Source organism: Rhinatrema bivittatum, chromosome 1 (genome assembly GCF_901001135.1).
Source record: "Rhinatrema bivittatum chromosome 1, aRhiBiv1.1, whole genome shotgun sequence".
In the NCBI taxonomy this organism is placed as follows: Eukaryota; Metazoa; Chordata; class Amphibia; order Gymnophiona; family Rhinatrematidae; genus Rhinatrema; species Rhinatrema bivittatum.
The window spans coordinates 819590140-819598996 of NC_042615.1; the positions used below are offsets into that span (position 1 = coordinate 819590140).

At 46.3% G+C, this 8857-nt stretch overlaps 1 protein-coding gene across 3 annotated transcripts in view; it reads right to left on the reverse strand.

Annotated features, from left to right (window-relative positions):
• Window positions 1-8857, reverse strand: part of UNC13B (unc-13 homolog B) — a 1232326-nt gene that overhangs the window by 1222384 nt on the left and 1085 nt on the right. The gene's annotated exons all lie outside the window — the stretch shown is intronic.

Genomic DNA, 8857 nt, shown 5'->3' on the forward strand with positions numbered 1-8857 from the left:
CTTTAAAGGATGCTTCTGGCACATTCCATTCCAGATCAATCAACTCCTAGATAGCATCCAAGAGGGGGAAGAAACAAGAAGTCTTGCGCAGGATGACCAAAATAAGATCCTTCTTCTGTGTCCCCAAGGAGTCAGATCCAGCCACTCCGAGGGTCTTCAGGGTCTGAGGTATCTGACTCAGCAACTCATCTCTCTGAAAAAAAAAAATATGTAGAGTTCTATATGGCTCCAAATCTGGGGGAATATCCCCTTCCTCACCAGGAGAGCCCCCACTGTCATTAACAGTATCATCCTGATCCACCTGCATTTGAGTTCTGTTAGACCACACTGCGCTACAGCGTTTGGGTGTGGAGGCAGGAGGAGGAGCACTCTGAGCGCCTGGACCTACCTTAGTAGGAACTGCTGCTTCAGCAGACTGGCCCTGTAGAAATGTCTGCAATCCATGGAAGAATTCCACCCATGAAAAGGAGGCCGATTCCATTCCAGGCCCCATAAGCCCGTGGACCAAATCAGGGGAGCAGACATCCTTGCGGTGTCTCCCTCAGTCCCACTCCACTCAGACCGAGTAGATAGACCATTGTCAACAAAATCTGAAGGAGGAAACCCTCCCCATGCATCCAGGCAGTGCTCACACAGACTTAAAGAAAGCTCTAGCTGAATGCCTCTGATGTGGCATGGAACACAGATAAGCGCTTAGGTTTCTTAACCGCGGGTGCCATACTCCAAGCACACAGCCCGATGAAGGCTCTCGCCCTAGCTTTCCCGCGCATAAAAACACCTAATATAGGCACACAAAATGTACATCTAAGCCCACAAGCCTAGGCCGCTCATCCCACCGGATACCCAAGATTGACGTCTAAACTGGGCACAAGAAGAAAATGCCCAATTACACACAAACGAGAATTGGCACACACCTGGACGCGTAAGCATGCACCAATGGTCTCCAGCAAAAAAGCGCACAAAAGTACCCCATGGCCTACCGAAGGCCAAAATGGGAGAAGCCTGGAAGCGAGGCCTAGCCAAACAAACCTGCAGTGCCTGCACTCTCTCACCTCACAGAACTCCCCAAAGGCGCTAGCAGGACAGCCAAACACAAAGGAAACAGACCCCTCTCCTGCTGTTTTCTTGTCGCTGACTTTTTTTTTTTTAATTACCTGAGCTCAGCCCACCCTGGCTGAAAGCAGGAATGGGTCCTGGCTACTAGCCTTCACCAACGAGCCACTCTTGGCCTGCAACCACTAATGTAATTTAGATCCACGCCAGTCAAGGCCACTGGACTAAGCCACTCTGCTCAGGGAGGGACTGCACAGTATCACTTCAGGAGGCAAGCAGTGCTACATAGACATCTCCTTTCCAACTTTTTTTTTTTACTCACAGGCAATTTCCCAAAGGGAAATGTATGTCCCACCATCTACTGAAGACAGAGAATACTGGCAGGCTGTCAGGGCAGGACTATATAGCCATGACGTCAACTTTTGCTCCATCTCATGGCAGACGTGTATAACCCACTTGTAGGGACTCACCTACCTGAAGGCTAAGAAATGTTTGTTAGTGCTCTTGCAGTTAATGATGGCATAAATAGTGGAGTGCCTCAGTAATCTGAACTTGGACTAGTGCTTTTTAATATATTTATCAATGATCTGGAAAAGATATGACGAGTGAGCTGATCAAATTTGCATATAACAAAATTATTCAGAGTAGTTCAATCACAATCGGATTGTGATAAATTGCAGGACCATCTTGCAAGGCTGGAAGACTGGGAGTCCAATATGGCAGATGAAATAGGTTGCCAAATGCAAGATGATGCATGTAGGGAAAAATAACCTATGCCGTAGTTACACTACAATTTTAGGAGTTACCACCGAGGAAAAAGATCAGAGTGTCATAGTTGATATTACATTGAAATTGTCAGCTGCGTGTGCCGTGACGGTCAAAAAGGCAAACAATGTTAAGATTTATTATGAAGGGAACGACAAAACGGAGAATGTCACAATGCCTCTGTCACTCCACGGTTAGTCTACACCTTGAATAATGTGTGCAATTCTGGTCACTGCATCTCAAAAAAGATATATAGTTGCACTGGAGAAATTACAGAGAAAGGCGACCAAAATTATAAAGGGGAAGGAACAGCTCCCCTATGAGGAAAGGCTCAAAGGTTAGGGTTGCTTAGCTTGGAGAAGAATTGACTGCGGAGGGATATGATAGAGTAGTGATTCCCAACATTTTTTGTGTCATAGCGCAACCGGCTCAGGGTTTACTTTATCTTAGCACACTATCATCATCTCTTCCCTCTCCCCCCACTTCTCGCATCAAGTTCCCTCTCCCTCTACCCCCTAGCATCGCTCTCCTTTACCTTTTACCCCACCCCTGGCACCACTTTCTCTTCCTGTCCCTCTTCCTTCCATCCCTGAAGTATAATCAACTTATCCTCCTTTCCTTCCCTCCCTATCACCTTCTTCCTTTCCCTCTCCCCCCATACCCCCTGGTATCATCACTCTCTCTTCCCTCTGATCTCTCTCCATCCCCTGGCACCATCATCTTAATCTTCCCTCTCCCCTGGCATCACCTTCTTCTTCTACCCCCATTGGTATATCATCTTCCTTGTCCCTTTATCCAGCCCCTCTAGCCTTTGTCATCACTTTCCCTTCCTTGTCCTCCCGACACTCTGTGGCATTCATATTCATCTCTTCCCTGCCCCCCAAGCACATTTAGCTGTTGCTTCTTCCTGTCCCTTCCCTCCCCAGAGCAGACAGTAGTCTGAACAGCATTTAGCTACTACTGCTGATTCCTCCTCTGCAGGCTTGCTTCTGCCACAAGGCTACTGGAAGCCCTAGGCAGATGCCTAGGGTGCCACTGGTCTGGGGGTGGTAACAGCATGACTTCTTCTTTCCACTCACTCAGCCCAGAAGAGGAAGTGGTGGAAGAAGAATAGGCCATGCAGAAGAAAGAATAGGCCATGCAGAAGAAAGAATAATGCATTCCCCAGACCATTGCAAGAAAAGGCATCATTGGCCCAGGTTCAAGCATAGGAGGAACAGCAACAGCACCTCCCACAGGAGACAGAGCAAAATCAGCTTCCGCGGCCTCTAGAAAAAAGATGAGTTCACCTGCCATGGGTGCTGACATATTCTACTGGGAAGGGAGAAGGAAGTGAATGAGTGAGCATGTGTGCATGGCTGTCTGTGAGGGCTTTGTGTGAAAGCATATCCATGTGTGTGTTTTGCTGTTTCACAAAGCATATTCTATGACTGAGCATGTGTATATATGAGAGAGAGATTGTGAGGAACAACCCCTCACCTCTCCCCTCCTAAACCACAACAATCTCAGGGCATCTGGAAATCAAAAGATGCCAGATATGAAGAGCCAGGGATTTTTTATCCTTTTAAGTATTGGATTGTGTTTGAAATATTTTATTGGTCTTTGGAAAACTTGGCGATCATGGAGGCTGCACCAGGATGCCATGGAGCCCATCCCACTCATAGCAAAGATAAAGGCCCTGGCGAAGATGGAGCAGGCTCCCATGAGAGTAAGAGAGAGAGAGACAGTGTGTGTGTGTGTGTGTGTGTGTGTGTGTGTCTGCAACCCGGGGGGGGGGGGGGGGGGGAAGAGTGAGAGAGCATGTTGAGGGTGCCTGAGTGTGGGTGCCAGAGAGAGGGAGCCTATGTGAGGACATTGTGAAGGTGTGTATGTATGAGAGATTGGGAGCTGGTAAGAGTGAAAAAGGGACTGTGTGTATGAGGGTGCTTGTTTGCGAGAGAGGGAGCCTGTATGAAGGTGTGTGTTAGAGAATGGGAATTTGTGTGGGTGTGCGTGTGCGAGAGAGAGGAGGGACCATGTATGAAGAGATGTGTGTGTGTGCGAGAGAGAGGGACCGACCCTGTTTGAAGAGATGTGTGTGTGTGTGCGAGAGAGAGGAGGGGCCCTGAATGAAGAGATGTGTGTATGTGTGAGAGAGAGGAGGGACCCTGTATAAAGAGATGTGTGTGTGTGTGTGTGTGTGTGTGTGTGTGTGTGTGTGTGTGTGTGTGTGTGTGTGTGTGTGTGTGTGTGTGTGTGTGTGTGTGTGTGTGTGTGTGTGTGTGTGTGTGCAAGAGAGAGGGACAAAAGAACATGCCATGCTGGGTCAGACCAAGGGTCCATCAAGCCCAGCATCCTGTTTCCAACAGAGGACAAACCAGGCAACAAGAACCTAGCAATTACCCAAACACCAAGAAGATCCCATGCTACTAATGCAATTAATAACAGTGGTTATTCCCTAAGTAAACTTGATTAATAGCCATTAGTGGACTTCTCCTCCAAGAACTTATCCAATCCTTTTTTAAACACAGCTATACTAACTGCACTAACCACATCCTCTGGCAACAAACTCCAGAGTTTAATTGTGTGTTGAGTAAAAAAGAACTTTCTCCGATTGGTTTTAAATGTGCCACATGCTAACTTCATGAAGTGCCCCCTAGTCTTTCTATTATCCGAAAGAGTAAATAACCGATTCACATCTACCCGTTCTAGACCTCTCATGATTTTAAACACTTCTATCATAAACCCCCTCAGCTGTCTCTTCTCCAAGCTAAAAAGTCCTAACCTCTTTAGTCTTTCCTCATAGGGGAGCTGTTCCATTCCCCTTATCATTTTGGTAGCCCTTCTCTGTACCTTCTCCATCACAATTATATCTTTTTTGAGATGTGGCAACCAGAATTGTACACAGTATTCAAGGTGCAGTCTCACCATGGAGCGATACAGAGGCATTATGACATTTTCCGTTTTATTCACCATTCCCTAATAATTCCCAACATTCTGTTTGCTTTTTTGACTACCGCAGCACACTGAACCGACGATTTCAATGTGTTATCCATATGACGTCTAGTTCTCTTTCTTGGGTTGTAGCACCTAATATGGAACCTAACATTGTGCAACTATAGCATGGGTTATTTTTCCTATTTGCATCACCTTGCACACTTATTCACATTAAATTTCATCTGCCATTTTGATGCCCAATTTTCCAGACTCACAAGGTCTTCCTACAATTTATCACAATCTGCTTGTGATTTAACTAGCGCCAGCAGTCTGGTTCCACCCTTGACCCTGGTTAAGGGTGGAACCAGACTGCTGGCGCTAACCTTTAAAAAGGAGATAGAGCAGCTTTTAAACTAGAACAAAGGGGAAAGCAGACAGTCGCTCAGCAGCGCATGGTTCGGAGAGAGGTATCTTCAAAGGATACTAATGATGCATTAGAATTAGGGCATCCTGACAGTGAGGTTCCAATAATTAGAAAAATAGTCCAAGTGCCTGTAACTAAAAACTTACCTGAGCTAAAAAATTCTAACTTATCCCTATCAATTAAAAAGCAGAATGAAAATACAAACAAAAAACAAAACTTTGTATGCTAATACCAGAAGTCTAAGAAGTAAGATGGGAGAATTAGAATGTATAGCAGTGAATGATGACAGACTTAATTGGCATCTCAGAGACATGGTGAAAAGAGGATAACCAATGGGACAGTGCTATACCGGGGTACAAAGCATATCGCAATGACAGAGAGGAGCACCCGGGAGGAGGTGTGGCGCTTTATGTCCGGGATGGCATAGAGTCCAACAGGATAAACACCCTGCATGAGACTAAATACAAAATTGAATCTTTATGGGTAGAAATCCCTTGTGTGTCGGGGAAGACTATAGTGATAGGGGTATACTACCGTCCTCCTGGTCAAGATGGTGAGACGGACAATGAAATGCTAAGAGAAATTAGGGAAACTAACCAAATTGGTAGTGCAGTAATAATGGGAGACTTCAATTACCCCAATATTGACTGGGTAAATGTATCATCGTGACACGCTAGAGACATAACGCTCCTGGATGGAATAAATGATAGCTTTATGGAGCAATTGGTTCAGGAACCGACGAGAGAGGAAGCAATTTTAGATCTAATTCTCAGTGGAGCACAGGTCTTGGTGAGAGAGGTAACAGTGGTGGGGCCACTTGGCAATAGTGATCATAATATGATCAAATTTGATTTAATGACTGGAAGAGGAACAGTGTGTAAATCCAAGGCTCTCGTGCTAAACTTTCAAAGGGGAAACTTTGAGAAAATGAGAAAAATTGTTAGAAAAAAACTGAAAGGAGCAGCTACAAAAGTAAAAAATGTCCAAGAGGCATGGTCATTGTTAAAAAATACTATTCTAGAAGCACAGTCTAGATGTATTCCACACATTAAGAAAGGTGGAAAGAAGGCAAAACGATTACCGGCATGGTGTGTGTGTGCGCGAGAGAGAGAACGACCCTGTACGAGGGGATGTGTTTGTGCGCGCGCGAGAGAGAACGACCCTGTACGAGGGGATGTGTGTGCGCGCGCGAGAGAGAGAGAGAACGACCCTGTACGAGGGGATGTGTGTGGGCGCGAGAGAGAGAGAGAACGACCCTGTACGAGGGATGTGTGTGTGCGCACGCGAGAGAGAGAGAGAACGACCCTGTACGAGGGGATGTGTGTGCGCGAGAGAGAGAACGACCCTGAACGAGGGGATGTGTGTGCGCGAGAGAGAGAGAACGACCCTGAACGAGGGGATGTGTGTGCGCGAGAGAGAGAGAACGACCCTGAACGAGGGGATGTGTGTGCGCGAGAGAGAGAGAACGACCCTGTAAGAGGGGATGTGTGCGCGCGCGTGAGAGAGAGAACGACCCTGTACGAGGGGATGTGTGCGCGCGCGCGAGAGAGAGAACGACCCTGTACGAGGGGATGTGTGTGCGCGCGAGAGAGAGAACGATCCTGTACGAGGGGATGTGTGTGTGCGCGCGAGAGAGAGAACGACCCTGTACGAGGGGATGTGTGTGTGCGCGCGAGAGAGAGAACGACCCTGTACGAGGGGATGTGTGTGTGTGTGCGCGCGAGAGAGAGAACGACCCTGTACGAGGGGATGTGTGTGTGTGCGCGAGAGAGAACGACCCTATACGAGGGGATATGTGTGTGTGCACGCACGAGAGAGAACGACCCTGTACGAGGGGATATATGTGTGCGCGCAAGAGAGAGAGAGAACGACCCTGTACGAGGGGATGTGTGTGTGTGCGCGAGAGAGAGAGAACGACCCTGTACGAGGGGATGTGTGTGTGTGCGAGAGAGAGAGAGAACGACCCTGTACGAGGGGATATGTGTGTGTGTGTGCGCGCGCAAAAGAGAACGATCCTGTATGAGGAGGGTGTGTGTATGTGCATTACAGAGGGAGCTTATGTGTGAGAGAGAGGGACAGAGGGAGCCTGTGTGAGGGGCAGTACTGAGAGGGGGATCAAACTCAGGGAGTGGAGATAGAGTGGAAGGGGTTGAGCCTGGAGGGGAGGGGGGATACTGGCAGGTGGAGGAGTTGGGGCCTAAGGGCAAAGTGGACAGGGGAGTAGAGAGAAAGTAGAAGGGACACAATTCTAGAGAAATTCTGCTCAAAATATTAAAAATTCTGCATCTAAGTAATAACTTTTTTGGTATTACATTTTTAATTACTTAAAGACTGCCATGTATATTTGTTATTTTGACCAATATAAAGTATGCAGAATTTTGCAGAATTTTAATTTTTTGTGCACAGAATTCCCCCAGGAGTAGCAATGATAACAGCACAAGGCCAGCATGTCTGGCAAGAGATTGCTACCAGAGAGGGAAGCAACCGAAGCAGATAGGTGCTGCTCTCTGACCTCCTTTGCTGGCAGGAGGACATTCTGTAGGCAAGAAGGAAAGAAACAATGAACACTGCCAGATGCTCAACTTTTCATACTTGGTTCTTCTCGTGGCACACCTGGAGGTGAAGAGCGGCACACTGACTGGGAAACACTATGATAGAAGTCTACAAAGTTATGAAAGGACTTTACTGGTAAATGTGAAACTTATTTACTCTTTTGGATAATATGAAGGCTAGGGGGCACTCCATGAAGTTAGCGAGTAACATTTAAAATGAATTGGAGAAAGTTCTTTTTCACTCAATGCACAATTAAACTCTGGAATTTGTTGCAAGAGGATGTGGTTAAGGCAGTTACAGAAGCTGGGTTTAAAAGGTTTGAATAAGTTCCTGGAGAAGTTCATAAACTTCTATCAATCAATAGGGAACAGCCACTTCTTGTTGGCAGCATTAGTAGCATTTGTTTGAGTACTTGCCAGGTACTTGTGACTTGGTTGGCCACAGGATACTGGGCTTGATGGACCCTTGGTCTGACCCAGTATAGTATGCCTCATACATACACACACAGATGCAATATTGGTGTGGGGAAAACGTGCGCTCATGACTGAGCACCAGCTCTCCCAACACATACTGCTCTACCTGACTGTAGCACCCAATTTAATATTTAAATTGGCTGCCATGGTAAAAAGGAGGCTCTAGGGAAAACTGTGCACTCAGGAGAGGTCAGCTGGTTAGGAAAGTGCACACTCAATTGTACAAGTGTCCATTTTACTAACCAGTGCACAGCCACAGGTTAGGAAAATAGACTCATTAATTGAGCATCCCTTTCCTAACCTGACTGTTGCCACATTTCTTTTTTAATGTCCTCCTTATTGTTCCTCCAACATATCACCACATAGTAAGTCAAAGTACAGAAAAGTCGTATTTTCTGCTTCTCTGTACAGTTTTTAGACTGCTCTGGGCAGGTGTTAATTTATGTAAAATTTGGGGGAGAATAGCTAATAGCCTTATCAACATGTATTTGCATATGATGAGCACTATTAGCTTCGTGTGGTATTTGACACACCAATCTCCTTATAACACTTTATTGCATTGGCCTGATTGTTAACCTTTTATTTCTGTTATGTACATTGGCGTGGACAGCCAAACTACTTTATCCTTAATATACACATTTTTCTTCTGGAAATAAAATAAAATGGGAACTGT